This window comes from Stomoxys calcitrans, chromosome 2 (assembly GCF_963082655.1).
Source record: "Stomoxys calcitrans chromosome 2, idStoCalc2.1, whole genome shotgun sequence".
NCBI lineage: Eukaryota > Metazoa > Arthropoda > Insecta > Diptera > Muscidae > Stomoxys > Stomoxys calcitrans.
Genome location: NC_081553.1, coordinates 233,152,791 through 233,171,575, shown reverse-complemented (window position 1 = coordinate 233,171,575; position 18,785 = coordinate 233,152,791). Strand labels below are relative to the sequence as shown.

General features: G+C 38.4%; 1 protein-coding gene across 1 annotated transcript in view; it reads left to right on the top strand.

Moving 5' to 3' along the window:
• Positions 1–8,934: 8,934 nt before the first annotated feature.
• Positions 8,935–18,785, top strand: part of LOC106094073 (neuroligin-4, Y-linked) — a 368,403-nt gene continuing 358,552 nt past the window's right edge. The window contains exon 1 of the mRNA XM_059363690.1: positions 8,935–10,324. The gene's annotated coding sequence lies outside the window, so the exon portion shown is untranslated. The remainder of the gene's footprint in view (positions 10,325–18,785) is intronic.

Here is an 18,785-nt window from a genome sequence, read left to right as displayed (position 1 = left end):
TCTTTGGAAGTCTTAACAGAACATTACGTTCAAAATTGCAGTCCAATAGGATGATAACTGCAGCTTCTATGGGATCAATAAGTCAAGTCGAAGGACCAATATATATGAATGGGAGCTATATCCAAATCTGTACCGATATGGTCCATTTGAAATCTTCAACGACATACATCAATAAGAAGTATGTGTGCAAAACTTGTGATTTCCACAGATGGACTGAGGAAATTGACTAGATCGACATAGTATTAAAATTTGAAAGAGGTGTACTTCGAAAACCCACCAAAGATATATAGACCAATTAATTTTGTGTATATAAGTATAAGAGAGTGGAAAACTAGTCTTATATCCAAATGTTGGGCCAAGTCTTAGGGGGGACGCTACGCGCCCAAGACATCCCCCAAATGGGACACATTTGTCGACCATGCCACTATGAGGCTCAAATCAAAGATTTATAAGAGTTGAGAATGGAATTAATATCCAATTTCGGGACCAACTTTCAGGTGGTCTGCCCCACTCCCGAACTGGACATATTTTCCGACCATGAAAATATTGGGCTCTAATGAAAGGTATAAGAGATTGAAAGATGGCACGTGGTGCTCGGTTCAGTTATAAAACAAGTAAAAAGGCGTAAAGTTTGGCCGGGCCGAGTTTCAGGTACCTGAGGTGGTGGGTATCCACCTTCCATCAAAATCCGGTGAAAATTGCAAACCTTATGTCTTATAGCAATTATATTGAAATATGTTCCGATTTGGACCAAATACTAATAAATAAACGTTATTGTTCAATTGTGTATAACAAAATATCCGTCTTTTTAGTAGCTATATCTAAAAATAAACCGATCTGAACCATATACGACACAGATGTCGAAAAGCCTAACATAAGTCACTGTGTCAAATTTCAGTGAAATTGGATTATAAATTCGCCTTTTATGGGGCCAAGACTTTAAAGCGGGAGATCGGTCTACATGGCAGCTATATCCAAATCTGAACCGATTTGGGCCAAGTTGCAGAAAAAATGTCGAAGAGCCTAACACAACTCACTGTCCCAAATTTCGGCGACATCGGACAATAAATGCGCTTTTTATGGGTCCAAAACCTTAAATCGATAGATCGGTCTATATGGCAGCTTCATCCAAATCTGAACCGATCAGGGAAAATTGAGGAAAGATATCGAGGGGCCTAAAACAACTTACTGCCCCAAATTCCAGCACAATCGGATAATAAATGCGGCTTTTATGGGTCTATTACCTTAAATCGGAGAATCGGTCTATATGACAGCTATATCCAAATCTGTACCGATCTGTGTCATATTGCAGATGTATGTCAAAGGACTTAACATAACTCAACGTCCCAAATTTCGGCGACATCGGACAATAAATGCGCCTTTTATGGGTCTAAATCCTAAAGTCAAGAGATCGGTCTATATGGCAGCTATATCCAAATCTGAACCGATCAAAGCCAAATTGAAGAAGTTTATCGAAGGGCCTAAGGCAACTGACTGCCCCAAACTTCAGCAAAATCGGATAATAAATGTGGCTTTTATGGGCCTCAGACCCTAAATCGGAAGATCGGTCTATATGGCAGCTATATCCAAATCTGGACCGATCTGGGTCAAATTGACGAAGGATGTCGAGGAGTCTAACACAACTTACTCTCCCAAATTTCAGCAAAATTGGATAATAAATGTGGCGTTTATGGGCCTAAGACCCTAAATCGGCGGATCGGTCTATATGGGGGCTATATCAAGATATAGTCCGATATAGCCCATCTTCGAACTTAACCCGCTTATGGACAAAAAAAGAACCTGTGCAAAGTTTTAACTCAATATCTCTAGTTTTAAAGATTGTAGCGTGATTTCAACAGACAGACGGACGGACATGGCTAGATCGTCTTAGATTTTTACGCTGATCAAGAATATCTATACTTTATAGGTACGGAAATGGATATTTCGATGTGTTGCAAACGGAATTACAAAAAATACCCACATCCTTCGGTGGTGGGTATGAACTGATTGGACCCATTTGCAGTCCCCAACGACCTACATCGATTTTAAATGTCTGCAAATTTCAAGCGGCTAGCTTTACCCGTTCGACCGTTATCGTTATTTCGACAGGCGGACGGACGGATGGACACTGCTAGATCGAATCGGAATGTCGGGATTATCCAGAATATATATACATTATGGGGTCGCAGATCAATATTTCAAGGTGTTACAAACGGAATGACTAGATTAGTATACCCCCATCCTATGATGGTGGGTATAAAAATATTCCCCTTATCATTGAGTTTAAACTTGAATTGGACAGCATTCATTGATATGTGAGAAGTTTGCCCCTATTCCTTAATGATCATTTGAAAGTTTTCAGGCGAACGGCCGCACCAATTTTTCGTCCCGAATGTTAAAACAACATTTTTACTCTCCTCCAAATGACCTCACATTTGAGTCCTATTTTGTTCCAATCGACCTTTATATAGGTAAACGTCACCAAATCTGACAGCCAACAATAAGCTCCCACCATTAGGAACCGCTACGGTACTCTAGGCTCAAAATCCTTTACAACGACATAGCCATAGCCTATCTCAAAATCTAGCCCGCTGTATCGGGCTAGCGAAATTGCAGCATACAGTTTTTTCGACAACCAATTGGCTCTCTTATTTTTTAAGTGCTCATATTCAAATAACACAGAGTGTATTTCCACTTAAATGATTAGCATGTGCCTATAAATGCCTGCATTTATTTTAAGCTGTTGATGGGGAGGATTTGTGCTGTTGAATGCATGTAGCATGTAGCAAGTATTTATAAAACGTTAATCTCAGTGCGTGATTCTTTTAGCCTCTTGGAATTTTTTTTGAAAATTGAAAATGACACTTTGGAGCGTATAGTAAATATTTCTGGTCGTATTTGATGTTTTGAATTCAATGTAGCCAAAATTAAATTAATTTATATAATTTAAAGAGATTTTTTTTAATTAGAAATATAGCGACAGATGAATGAAGCGATAATATGTCGAATTAGACCCGAACAAAACAAATTAAATGAAGACAAAACCATGGTGGGAATTGTGACTATTTTTTAAAATTAAACAACGTTTTTATGTGACACCCTGTGCAAAGGGACATGCAATGAAATGTAATGCCAGCATAGACAAAGGAAAGGTATAGACATTGAAACTCAAAAGTTCTGCGTTTCATGTCGCCTAGCATCTCACATCTGTTGGAGCTTTTTTGAACAAATTGTCATGAGTTTTCGTCTATGGTGCCAGCTATTGGCATCACTGCCAAAAAGTTCATTTGTCCCCATTGACACCACTTTACTGCATTTTTAGTGGTGCCATTGAAGCTTTCTTAAGCTTTATGGATCTGGTCTTTAATAACATATAAATTAGTTTCGCCATAGACAAAGGCAATGCATTGACTCTTAACAGTTTGTTCAAATAAGCTTTAACAGATGGGAGAAATGGAAAATTCTCAGTCTCTTATATGCGAGTGCGAAAAGAACCCAGGCGACATGGAACGGAGAACTTTTGAGTTATTTAATTAACATTTTGAATTTCTATACTTTTTCCTTGTCTATGGGTTCGTTTTAAGCTTGTGAAATAAAATTGAGCGCTTGACATTTACCCATGCTTTTCAAGAGGAAAAGCTCTGGCTGCAACAACAATCACGTATCTTTGCCAAACACTTTGAATATTTCATGCTTTTCATAAAATAGTGAGTAAGAACGGTATCATGGTCAAGAACAGGTAACAGCATAGACAAAGGAATTTATAGGTTCTAAATAAAGTTTTCATAAAAGCTCTGAAAGATAGGCGTAATGCAATATTTTGAGTTTTTTAACGTACATCGCTGTTATCAACAGCAATAATTTTATGAACCTTATATAGACACTAATGTATCTTGACACTACTAAGTACTAAATTTTACATGAACATTCCATTAAGGATCAGGGGCTACTATATCATGACACAACATCGAAATAAATCCTACGAACAGTGGTAAGGAATTGATATTCTAATACTTGCATATGTATGTTGCGAAACAAGTAAGAGCGTGCTAAGTTCGGTCCCGGGCCGAATCTTATATATAAAAATCAATTTGTGTTTGTTTGTAGGTTTGTTTGTATGTTTGTGTGTTCCTTATAGACTCAGAAACGGCTGAACCGAATTTCTTGAAATTTTCACAGATGGTGCATAATGATCCCGTGGTGAAAATAGGATATTACATTTTTTGATATCTGAAGGGGGGGCGGACCCTCCCCCTTACCCTAAATTTCAGAAACGCCAGATCTCGGAGATGGGTGGTGCGATTTAAGCGAAATTTTGTGTGCTCTCATATAGTACCCTAAAAATAATAATTTGGTATCCAAATCTCGGATGGGGAACCTAGGGGGGCCGCCCCACCCTAAAACCTACCAAACATATATTTAGACCAATCACGACAATATGGGACTCAAATGAAAGGTATTTAGGATAAGAAAACGTATCTGATATCCAATTGTTCTACCAAGTGCTAGGGGGTCCACCCCAACCTCGAAAACACTCCTAAATCGGACATATTTACCGACCATGGCAATATGGGAATCAAATGAAAGGTATTTGCGAGTAGAATACGAATCTGATAGCCAAATGTGGGACCACGTTTCTGAGGGTCCAACATTTCCCCAAAACTCCCCCCAAACAGGACTTATTTACTGACCATGGGAATATGGGGCTTAAATAAAAGGTATTTGAGTGTAGAATTAGAATTTGACATCCATATATGAGATCAAGCGTTTGGGGGGCCGCCTTTCCCCAAAAACCTCCCCCAAAGGGGTTACATTTACGATCATAGCCATATGGGGCTCAAATGAAAGGTCTTTGGGAGTAAAGCACGAATTTGATATCAATATTCGGGAAAAGTGTCTATGGGGCCACCCCAATCCCACAACATCACCCAAATAATATGTATTTGCTGACTTTAGCAATACGAGGCTCAAATAAGAGGATTTTTAGAGTGGAACGCTATATATTTCCAAGGCCAACTCACTGAGTGGCCGCCAATCCCCCAAAACACCCCCAAGCTGGTCATATTTGTCGACTATGGAAATATGGGGCTCAAATTAAAGGTATTTGGGTGTAGACCACTGATATCAACGTTAGGGATCAACTGTTTAGGGGACGTCCCACCACCATAACCACCCCCAAATAGGACATATTTGCTCACCAAAACAATTGGGGTCGTAGAGAGAGTGGAACTAAATATTCATAGTTTTTAGGGCCAATACCCCAAGCCGGACACATTTGCTGACTTTTGCAATAAGGAGTTTAAATGAGATTTGAAAACGAATTTGATATCCAATTTTGAGGCCAATGGCAATATGGAGTTCAAATAAATGATATATAGGATTATGAGAATAGAGCACGTTGCTGATATATTTTCCGGGTTTAGAGTTTGGGCGACCACCCCAATCCGCAAAACACCCCTAAATCGGGCATATTTACCGATCATGTCAATGTGGAGCTTAAATGAAAGGCATTGGGGGGTAGAGCAAGAATTGATTTCCCATTTTTGGGACAAATTTTACCCATTTCCCCCACACCCCTTTCCCAAAATACCCCACAAACAGCAATTTTTTACTGACCATCGCAATATGGGGCTCAAATAAAGGTATTGGGAGTAGAATACGAATTTGTTATCCATATGTAGGACCATGTATTTAGGGCATCACCCCTTTCCCAAAACACCCCCAAAGGAAGAAAATTTTCGACCATACCAATATGTGGCTCAAATGAGAGGTATTTGAGATTAGAAAATGAATTTGATAACCTATTTTAGGGCCATGTATTTGGGGGACGCCTCATCATGTAAACTCTTCTTAAGCCAATGGCAATATGGGGCTTAAATAAATGGTATTTGAGAGAAGAACACGATGCTGATATTTTTTCAGGGTCAAGTATCTGGGGGACCACCTCTCCCCCGAAAACACCACTAAATCAGACATCATGAGAATATACAGAATACATTGAAATACAACATTTCGCCATTGTAAAGTAAAGGGTGATTTTTAAGAGCTACAGGAAAGTTTTTCAAAAACAACACGTAAAATTCAGAAAAATGCATGAAATCTTCATTTGAATCGATAGTATGGTTCATATAATTTAATGTTTGAAGATTATTTTATGCAAATGTTGACCGTGATTGCGCCTCAAATGTTCCACCTGTTTAGTCCAATTTTGGACTAAGCGGATGGACCATACCATACTCTTTCCAACATTTCGGCCGGTATGTCACGAATAAATGCTTCAATGTTGTCTTCCAATGTATCAATTGAAGCGTGCTTGTTAGCATAGACATGAGCTTTAATATAGCCCAACAAAAAAATAGTCTAAAAGCGGACAATCAAGCCATACAATTGACCGGTCCCGAACGTGTGAAATAATATGTTCACCGAACTCGCCTCTCAATAAGTCCATATGTTAAGCGTGCTGTGTGGCATGTGGTACTGTATTGTTAAAACCACATATCATGCAAGTCAAGCTCTCGCATTTTGGGCAAAAAAAAGTTGCATATCATCTCACGATAGGGCTCACCATACAGAGTTACGTTACGATTCGCATCATCTTTGAAGAAGTACAGTCCAATGATGCCACCAGCCCATAAACCGCACCAAACTGTGAGATTTTTGGATGCATTGCTAGTTAATCTTGCAATGCTTCTGGTTGATCTTCACTGGAAAATCGACAATTCTGCTTATTTACGTACCCATTGGGCCAAAAATGAGCTTCGTCGATGAACTTTCTTAACAAAGCACGATTTTTATACCCACCACCATAGGATGGGGTCTAGTCATTCCGTTTGTAACACCTCGAAATACTGATTTGAGATCCCATAAAGTGTATATATTCTGGATCATCTCGACATTCTGATTCGATCGAGCCATGTTCGTCCGTCCGTCTGACGAAAACACGATGGAGGTCAAACACGTAAAACTAGCCACTTGCACAATACTTATTATCGATGTACAATAGGTCATTGGAGTTTGCAAATGGATCATATCGGTTCAGATTTAGACATAGCTCCCACATAAACCGATCTCCCGATTTGATTTCTTGAGCCCTTACAGGTCGCAATTTTCGTCCGATTTGGCTGAAATTTTGCATGTTGTGTTTGGTTATGTCCTTTAACAGCTGTGCCAAGTACAGTCCACATCGGTCTATAACCTGATATAGCCCCCACATAAACTGATATCCTGATTTGATTTCTTGAGCCCTTAATACCCGCAATTTTTGTCCAATTTTGCTACAATTTAGTACATAGTGATTTGTTGTGATTTTCAACAACTGTGCCAAGCACAGTCGAAATCGGTCTATAACCTGATATGGTCCCATTTAAACGGGTTTTTCGATTATCCTTGTTCGGTTTCTAGAAGGGTCTGAAGACCATAAAAGCTTTATTTATTACCGTATTTCGCTGAAATTTGCAACAGTTTGTTATTTTAAGCATTCCGACATCTGACCTAAATATGGTTCAGATCGGACTATATTTAGATATAGCTGCCATAAAAACCGATCTGCCGATAAGGGGCTAAAGCCCATAAAAGCCACATTTATTATTCGATTTTGCTGAAATTTGGGACAGTGAGTTGTGTTTGGCCTTTCGACATCTTTCTTCAATTTGGCCCTGATCGTCGAGATTGGGATGTAGCTGCCATATAGACCGATATCTCGATTTAAGAACTTGGGCCCGTAAAAGGCGCTTTTATTGTCCGACATTGCCAAAATTTGGGACAGTGAGTTGTGTTGGGCCCTTTGACATCCTTCTTAAATTTGGCCCAGACCGGTTCAGATTTGGATATAGCTGCCAAATAGACCGATCTCTCGATTTAAGGACTTGGACCCTTATTTTGCCGAAATTTGGGACAGTGAGTCATGTTAGGCCCTTCGACATTCCTGTTCACTTTGGCCTAATTCGCTTCAGATTTGAATTTAGATGGCATATAAACCAATCTCCCGATTTAAAGTCTTGGCCCCATAAAAGGCGCATATATAATGCGATTTTGCTGAAATTTGACACAGTGACTTATGTTTGGCTTTTTGACATCTGTATCGAAATGGTTCAAATGGGTCTACATTTGGATACAGCTACCAAAAAGAGCAATATTTTGTTCTGCAAAATTAAGCAATGACTTATACTTATTTCGGCTCGACCGAACTTAATGCCATTTTACTTGTTTTTCTATTTAATTTCTATAAAATGTCAGTTTATCAAAATTAAAAAAAAAAAACTGTATCCCAAATTAAAAAACCACCACTACCACATTTAATGATTTTTCGAGTATGACCATATTTCGATATATGTACATGTAATGAATTCATAAATGGTGGTATTTTCTTTGTATTGTGAAGATATGTGGTTAGTATATGGATCCGAAAAGCTGGGTCTCACAAGTTCTTGTTTTCTAAAATTTTTTAAATGGATTTTTATATCTTGCGGTTTTTATGTTTTTCTAATAATGCCAAGTTGCAGCCAACGCTTGTTATCACAGAATTTCACCTCTTACAGCCTTTTGGAGGAAATCCTCATTCAACAGGCATCTTTCACAAAACGCACTTGAAAGAGAATTCAAAGGTGTACCTGCCAAAAACATTTTGGTTTGCTCTTCAAAATATTTCCCCCCTACACTGTTCCCATTATTAAGGGATATTTTCTCTTTCAAGGAGTACAATAACGTATACGCACACCATAACAGTACATGCGCTTATTTCCTTTTTTTCGCCGTAGTTCCATTGTTAGACAATGGCGCTAGTGTCGCCTGGAGAAGAGAGCATAGCCGGCCTTATGAGAGAGTTTTGGCCCTGAGCATTGGTGCTTGTAAAGAGCCACTGGAAGTTTTTCAAAATGAGTTGAAGAATTTTTACAATTTTAATATCAGTTTATGTTCGATATTTGTGTTGATTGGTAACGGCAGCAAGAGTGCCGTATCGCTCGTGACCAAATTACGCGTCTACGCCACGGTGTTAAGCTCAAATACTTTCCAAAGGATAATAAGCCCCTCGAAGCAGCAAACAAGGGAAAAAGAAAATCATAATACTTTTAAATGTGAAAAGTTTTCTATTTGCCCTTTCGGTTGTGACAAAAACATAAAGCCCACCAAACAGTGAAACGAACGAAATGTGTGTGTGTGAAATTATGCAAAGGACATCGATGGAAAAACAACGCCCTTTGTAGAAATTTACTCCACAGACACTGAAGTGTGGTGTCCTTTGAAGTGAAAGCAAAAAACAAAAAAAAAAACCAAAAAAAAAAAGAAAAGCAAATCGCTCGTTTTCGCAGACGATGTAATGTGCGGCATATCCTTTATTCTGATGTTGTAGACAAATACACACAAAAAATCCAACAACACAAACGCGGCATGACACGCTCCCACAACGACACACACACAAATGTACACAGCCCCTAATGCCTGTGAAAATGTTGATGACCTAAAGAGTAATAAATTTAACAAGGAATTTAATTGAATCGAAAGTGAATGTCAAAGCGGAAAAGGGAAACACAAAAGAGCAAAGCAAAATCCAAAAAAAAGTGAATAATCCCTAAATCTTCTGTTGTAATTGAAAAGTTACAAGCGGTCGAGTGAACGACAACGAAAAAGTTTCAAACACACAAAGTGAGTGGTGGAGAGCAAAAATTGTTTGTCTTTTATAGTCGAAAAAAATGTTTCATGTTTGTTCGAATCGATGTGAATAAAAGTGCGGTACTACCACAAAGCAGTGCGGTATGCTCCATGTCCATGGTGTAAATCCTCCCTACGATATCCGAAAATTATACAATCATCAGCTACAAAAGTTAGTGACCTACCAGAAAAACCAAAATAAGCCCTCCATCCCCTAGAGTCAAAAGTAAGCAGGAAAACAAATAAAACAAAAATACTTCGCCCACGCAGCGAAGAGGAATGCCAGCCAAAGAATAAATAAGAGCAAGTCGAAGAAAGTCAACAAATAAAAAGTGTTGTTATTGTGGTGTAGTGGTGGTGTATCTTCTCTCTTCACCCAAGTTCGTTGTCGAGTATCTGTCGACGGTGTCCCCAAGTATCCTTAACTTAATCACTGCCCTTCCGCCGCTTCGGTTAGAAAAAGAAACCTAGAAAGCGATATTGTGAATGAAGTGTTATAAATTGCAGCACAATTAAATGTAATTAATTGTTTCATTCCAAATTGTGCCGCCTCCCCACTTTTGGCAGTTTGTGCCAACAGCAACAGCAGTAAGTGCCGGCTTAAAGGATACCAGACTTTGCCTACCTACCATTGGATACCTCGCTGGCTTTTCTGACTGTCCCGTGTAAACAAATGGTAAATTGAAATGTTGTTGTCCTTGCCAGAATTTAGCATAAATAATTGGGAATTTTTATTGGTCGTATTGCATGGGCATTTCATGATTGGCTGGGTGGACAGAGATTAGTTTCAAGTGTCATTCCAATAGATTTATAGGCCACCACTATGTGTGTGTGTGTGTGCTTCAGTGGACACACTGGTATTTACTCAAATTTTATTTGTTATTTGGAAAAAAGAAAAAATGTTAACGGCATGCCAGCATATGTATGCATATCTTATGTCATGACAAATACATTTATATTTGAATATTTCTAGCAAATATGCAATATCAGAATATGATATTGTTTACTGCAAAAAAAAAGAATAAAAAATCCTGTAGAAAATGACATAAATTCCATGAAATTTAAGCAGGAAAATTGGCTTTAATATATTGGCTTGCCCAAAAAGTAATTGCGGATTTTTCATATAGTCGGCGTTGACAAATTTTTTCACAGCTTCTGACTCTGTAATTGCATTCTTTCTTCTGTCAGTTATCAGCTGTTACTTTTAGCTTGCTTTAGAAAAAAAAGTGTAAAAAAATGTATTTGATTAAAGTTCATTCTAAGTTTTATTAAAAATGCATTTACTTTCTTTTAAAAAATCCGCAATTACTTTTTGGGCAACCCAATATATGTGAGAGGTTTTTGAAGGCCACCGTAGGGCTGTGTTTAGTATGCCCGCCTATGACGCTGAACGCCTGGGCTCGAATCCTGACGAGAACATCAGCGGTAATTATCCTCTCCTAATGCTGGCGACATTTGTAAGGTACTGTACCATCTGGTATGGCAGCCTTGTAAAAACTTATCCTCCAAAAAGGTGTCGCGTTGAGGCATGCCGTTCTGACTTGGCTATAAAAAAGAGGCCACTTCTCATTGAGCTTAAACTTGAATAGATGAGATGAGTTTGGCCCTGTTCCTTAATGGAATGTTTATGACAAATTTACAAACAAATTGCATTTGAGAAGTTTATCTATGCAATACTGCTGCTACATAAATGTATGGTCTAGGCAACACTAAGGGCTGTCAGGTGCCATCTGACATTATCATTGGTTTGTCAGTTTGTCATTTCCAGCATAATTTTACTTAGAATGTCTAGAAGTACGACCATCATTTGTGTTATTTACAGTAAATTAAAAAAAACAAGTAAAAAGGTGTTGAGTTCGGCCGGCCCGAACTTTGGATATCCAACACTTCGGTTGTATATGTAAACCACCTTTCATCCAAATCCGGTAAAAATCGAAATATGTTCCGATTTCGACCAAATACTAATAAGTACAGTAGCTATATCTAAAAACAAACCCATCTGAACCATAAACGATAAGGATGTCGAAAAGCCTAACCTAAGTCACTGTGTCAAATTTCAGTGAAATTGAATTACAAATGCGACTTTTATGGGACCAAGACTTTAAATAGAGATATAGGTCTATATGGCAGCTATATCCAAATATGGACCGATTTGGGCAAAATTGCAGAAAAATGTCGAAGAGCCTAACACAAAGCACTAGCCCAAATTTCAACGAAATCGGACAAAAAATTCGCCTTTTAAGGGCCCAATGCCTAAAATCGAGAGACTGGTCTATATGGCAGCTATATCCAAATATAAACCGATCTGAGCCAAATTGACGAAGGATGTCTAAAGGCCTAACACAACTCACTGTTCCAAATTTCATCAAAATCTGATAATAAATGTGGCTTTTACGGGAATAAGACCCTAAATCGGAGGGTCGGTCTAAATGGCAGCTATATCAAATCTGAACCGATCAGAGGCAAATTGAAGAAACATATCGGTGGGCCTAAGAAAATTCGCAGTCCCAAATTTCAGCAAAATTGGATAATAAATGTGGCTTTTATGGGCCTAAGACCCTAAATCGGAGGGTCGGTCTATATGGCAGCTATATCCAAATCTGGACCGATCTGAAATTGACGAAGGATGTCTAAGGGCCTAACACAACTCACAGTCCCAAATTTCAGCAAAATCGGATAATAAATGTGGCTTTTATGGGCCTAAGACCTTAAATCGGCAGATCGGTCTATATGGGAGATATATCAAGATATAGTCCGATATAGCCCATGTTCGCATTTAACCTGCTTATGGACAACAAAAATAATCTGAGCAAAGTTTCAGCTCCATATCTCTATTTTTAAAGATTGTAGCCTCAAATGATTTCAACAGACAGACTGGCATGTCTAGATCGTCTTAGATTTTTACGTTGATCAAGAATATATGTACTCTATAGGGTCAGAAATGGATATTTCGATACGTTGCAAACGGAATGACAAAATGAGTATACCCCCATCCTTCGGTTGTGGGTATAACAAGTGAGAAAACATAAATTTCGGCAGGTCCGAACTTTGGTTACCCACCACCTCGCCTTTATATGTAAGCCCCCTTTCGACATAACCCGGTGAATATTGGATAGCTTGTGCACCCAAATTCGGCACGGACTTTGAGTGGTCTAATAAATATAAGTCACTGTTCAATTTAGTAGAAACAAATATTGGTCCTTTTGGCAGCTATATCCATATATAAACCGATCAGAACCATAAAGGACGCATATGTCGAAAGGCCTTACATAAATCACTGCATTCAACGAAAACGGGTAGTTAATATGCTTTTTATAGAGCCAGGACTTTAAATCGAGAGTTCTATCTATATGGCACCTATAACCAAATCTGGAGCGATGTGAACCAAATTAAACAAGGATATAATAATCGTCCTATAATAAATAAAATAAAGCCTTTATGGTCTTCAGACCCCTTATCGGGAGATTGGTCCATATTGCAGCAATATAGTCGGATATGAACCATATTTCGGTCAGATGTCGGGAGGTTTAAAATAACCCACTGATACAATTTTCAGCTAAATCGGGTAATAAGTAAGGCAGATCGGTCTATATGGCAGCTATATCTAAATAAAGTCCGATCTGAACCATATTTGGGTCAGATGTCGGGAAGCCTTAAACTACTCTTACTTTACTTACTTACTTGAATTGGCTATGACAGAATATTTGTTCCATTAGCCGAACGTAGGATAGCGTTCCAAGCGCCTCTATCTTCTGCACTCATTCTAAAATCTCTGACACCAAGTTTCGAGGTGTCTCCCACCACTTGATCTTTCCATCGGGCTTTTGGTCTTCCCGGTTTGGGTGTACCACCGAGTTTGCCTCCAAAAGACTTCTTTGCTGGAGCTTTTTCATGCATTCTGACAACATGACCTAGTCAAAGCAGCCGTTATATTTTGATGCGTGTAACTGTGCTATCGTCGTCATACAGCTCATACAGCTCGTGGTTCATACGTCGCCTATATTCTCCATTAACGCAAACTGGTCCATATAGTTCACGAAGAATCTTTCTCTCAGATACTCAAACACTGCCTCAACTGCTTTCACAAGTACCCATGCTTCAGAACCATATAACAGCACGGGTAGTATCAGTGTCTTGTATAGTGTAAACTTCGTCTGTCGAGAGGTGGCCTTGTTTCTAAACTGCTTGCTTAGTCCAAAGTAGCATCTGATTGCCAGTATTATTCTTCGCTTAATCTCAAAACTAGTGTCATTCGTTTCGGTTACGGCGTGGTTCCCAACTTTCTCCATTTTCTTTAACTGCTCGGTTGTGCAAGGCTTTTTGGGAGTTGAGACCATCCATTTCGTCTTATCTCCATTCACTGACTCTCTTTCAATTCTTTCAAAGGCAGCAGTTACTACATCCGGTGATCGACCTATGATATCATTGTTGTCGGCATAGGCGAGTCGCATGAGTTCTCTTGTGATTAGTGTGCCATATCTATTCACATCTGCATCTCGTATAAGCTTCTCCATCAGGATATTAAAGAGATCACACCATAGCCTGTTTCCTTGTCTGAAACCTAAACTACTCACTGTTTAAAATTTCAGCAAAATCGGATAAAAATAAAACATTTATGGGTATTAGACCTTTTATCGGCAAATCGTTCTATATATTGGGTTGCCCAAAAAGTAATTGCGGATTTTTCATATAGTCGGCGTTGTCAAAATTTGAACACATTTCGAACCGAACACTGATCTTGGTAATAAAATTCAATGATTTGCAAGCGTTGCTCGTTAGTAAGTCTATTCATGATGAAATGTCAAAGCATACTGAGCATCTTTCTCTTTGACACCATGTCTGAAATCCCACGTGATCTGTCAAATACTAATGCATGAAAATCCTAACCTCAAAAAAATCACCCTTTACTTTGTAGGGTCGAAAATTAATATTTCGATGTGCTGCAAACGGAATGACTAGATGAATATACCCCCTATCCTACGGTGGTGGGTATAAAAATTTCAACATTTTCCACAATTTCGGTTGTTAAGTCTTTGTAAGGCTTTGAAGCACCATCCTATTGCACTGAGAAAAATTGGTCTAATGAATTCAATCGATTAATGGCCAACGCTCGCACAGAAATGAATTCCGTAAAGTTCGCCCAAAAATGGCCGTTGTATCAGAGAACATTAATGCCGTGCTTGAACTTATTTATCAAGATGATCATGTGGGATACCATGAGATAGGAGCATCTTGAGAGATCGGTAGGGAGATCGGTTTATATGGGAGCTGTATCAGGCTATAGACCGATTCAAATTATATTTAACACGTACGTTGAAGGTCATGGGAGAAGCCAATGTTCAAAATTCCAGCCGAATCGGATAAGAATTGCGCCCGCTAGAGGCTCAAGGAGTCAAGCCCCAAGATCGGCTTATATGGCAGCTATATCAAAACATGGACCGATATGGCCCATTAATAATTTTAACTGACTTGCACTAATAACAAGTATTTGTGCAAAATTTCAAGCGGTTGGCTTTACTCCTACAAAAGCTAGCGTGCTTTCGACAAACAGAGGGACGGACATGGCTAATTCGACTTAAAATGTCACGACGATCTTAGACGCATATTTCGAGGTGTTACAAACATAATGATGAAATTAGTATACCCCCATCCTATAATTGAGGATATAACAAGGTAAAATATTTAAGCCTTTCGGAAAAAATTTGCGGCTTCTTGTGGCTAGAGATGTCAAATCGGGAGATCGGTTTATGTGGAAAATATATCAGGTTATGGACCAATTTGAACCGTACTTGTTGTTACAAACGGAATAACTAATTTAATATACCCCCATGTTTTGGCGGTGGCTATAAAAAACTAAAAATTTAAAGACTCTCCTATTTGTAAGACTATTTTGCGTCTTCAACTTAGGTACACTATTGTACCAAAGTAAATTTTCTAACTTTCAATGATATTTTGACCTTCACTTTAGTCCATAGTTAAGTTTCTAATAACCTACCATTTAAAATAGAAAATCCTTTATATCAAGGAAAATATTTTCACCAAAGGAAATGTTTCCTTAAATAGTTGGAAATTTTATCATCTTTAAATGAAGTTTGCTTGTCTTCGGCTGGAATCTTTTAAATTAGGACAAAACTATTTTCAGTGCTTATGCTACGCATGTAAATGCAAATTTGCCACCGTAGCGCAGAGGTTAGCATGTCCGCCTATGATGCTGAACGCCTGGGTTCGAATCCCGACGAGACCATCATAACAAAATTTTCAGCCGTGGTTTTCCCCTCCTTAGTGGAACGTTCATGGGCAAAATATCACTGAGTGCTGTCTGATTCAAGTTTAATCTCAATGATATGGTGCCTACTTTTTATAGCCGAGTCCGAATGGCGTGCCGCAGAGCTACATCCCTTTGGGGAGAAGTTTTTACATGGCACAGCATTTTACAAATGTCGCCAGCATTAAGAGGGGATCACCACTGCTGAAAACTTTTGCAAAGAGAGGATCCGTCGTGCAAAATTTCCAGCAAATTGGATAATAATTGCGACCTCTAGAGGCTCAAGAACTGAAGATCCCAGATCGGTTAATATGACAGCTATATCATGTTATAAACCCATTTGAACCTTATTTGGCACAGTTGTTGAAAGTCATAATAACCTACACTACTACTGTGGTACAGGGTAATATAACTTAGTGAATTAGTTTGTAACACCCAAAAGGATGAGAGATAGACCCATTGATAAGTATACCGATCGATCCAGAATCACTTTCTGATTCGATTTAGCTATGTCCGCCTGTCTGTCTGTCTTTATACCCTACACCATTACTGTGGTACAGGGTATTTAACTTAATGAATTAGCTTGTAACACCCAAAAGGAAGAGAGATAGACCCATTGCTAAATATACTGATCCGTCAGTCTGTCTGTCCGTCTGTCTGTCCGTCTGTCTGTCCGTCTGTCTGTCCGTCTGTCTGTCCATGTTAATTTGTGTACAAACTACAGGTTCCAATTTTAGTCTGACCTAGAGACGAAGCCTATTGAAATTGGAAAAAAATCGGTTCAGATTTGGATATAGCTCCAATATATATGGTCGTCCGATTTGTGTTATACTGCAATAAAATGGTCATTTGTTAACCGATACTCTCGAAATTTGACAGGAAGGATTTTCTCATAACTGCCGACATTACAAGTGAATTTCATAGAAATCGGTTTAGATTTGGATATAGCTCCCATATATTTGTTCATCCGATGCAATAAAATGGTAATTTGTTAACCGATTCTCTTGAAATTTGTTAGGAAGGACTTCCTCTTGACTCTAGACATTACTGGTGGATTACCTGGAAATCGGTTCAGATTTAGATATAGCTATCAGATATGTCTATATCGCCTGATTTTCACTCCCAGAGCCATCGCAAGTGCATTTATTGACCAATCTTCTCAAAATTTTTTACAACGCTTTCCTCGACGACTTCCACAATGTCTATTAAATTTGCTCGAAATCGATTCAGATTAAAACATAGCTCCCATAGCAGTAATATTGCCATGAAATGGTCGTTTGTTAATCGATTCTCTCGAAATATGGCAGGAAGGATTTTCTCTTGACTCTCGACATTGTAGACGACTTTCATAGAAATCGTTTCAGATTTAGATATAGCTCTCATGTATATATAAATATATCGCCCGATTTTCACTTCCAGGGTCACTGCAAGTGCATTTTTTAACCAGTCTTGACAAAATTTTGCACAACGCCTTTTTTGACGAGTACCACATTATCTGAGAAGTTTGCTCGAAATCTATTTAGAATTAGATATAGCCCCCTTATATATCAAAATTGTTTCAGAATTAGACAAAACTCCCACTTTGTACCTAGAGAGTAGGTGTAGGGTATTATAAAGTCGGCACCGCCCGACTTTTGCCTTTCCTTACTGGTTTTGACTTAGTTCCTATAATGGTTAACAACAGAAAACAGATGTTCTCTGAGTTAAGTTATCAACAAACAAACTTTTGTATTAGATTTTATGTTTCTTTCCTGGGCAAATGTTCATAACGGAATCCAACTATTATTATTGATCATTAATTTAGTCACAATTCGCTTGTTTCTGAGTCACGCTGGATTTGCAACTACATAAGGTTTGCTTGCTGTTCTTACAAATCAATCAAGGTGAGTCAATTTGCAGCTCTAGTCACTGAACTGAAGTGAACTTGTCAATCACAAAGCAGCATATCGCAGATTTGACTCCCTCTTCAATATCATGTTTCTAATTTCCTATGAGAATTGGAATATTCATGAGCTGGGACCGCAAGAAACCTCGCCGGATGAATGCCGTTTTGCTTTGCACAGGCCCTGCAGGATACACGTGCCGCATATCATAGGAAGAGCTTGGTCTTCTCTTTCACTCACATTCACTATCGAGCAATGCTTCGATAAGGGCCACCAACGAATGTGATTGGATTGAGTAGGCGTTTGGGTGAATTGCTTCTAAAAACAAAACTGCCTTAATTACGAAAGGAAAAAATATTCTGCGGTTTGTAACCGAGACAACATTCTTGGAATTATTGTTAAAGATATCAGTTGCAAGATATATATACATATCTGACAAACACTTTCCACGTGGCTGCATTACAAACGACCAAAGAAGAGATGTAATATCACAACAACAACAACAACAATAAATCAAAAAAGTTTTAATTGATTTTGTGCTTAAGTTGAAATTTGAGTTTTTCAAAATTTTATATGCCAAGGTGAAATCCATTTACTATTCTTACTTATCTAATTGGTATCTCTTAAATGCTGCCTATTTGCCAAAGTGTTCATGTTGCAGAATACCAAGTTGGAATTTTGTCTTGACTTAAGAATGTTTGCACAAATTCAACTTAATTGCTATTGCAGTGATAGTGTAATAGTTTCGGCAAATAGACTTTCAATTTGGTGCCTGGTGGAATGAAGACAAAATTTTCTATTCATAAATGTCAACATCATTAACGAGATATTGACAAAGATACCAGTTGAAGTGTAGTAATTAGATCAACTAGATACCACAAACCCGTTTACCAAATGGCATCACATCCTTGATTATATTGGAAAATTTTCTAATTCGAAAGTTGATTGTTTTAATATGTTGGCGTTTGGTATGAGTTGAAGATATGTTG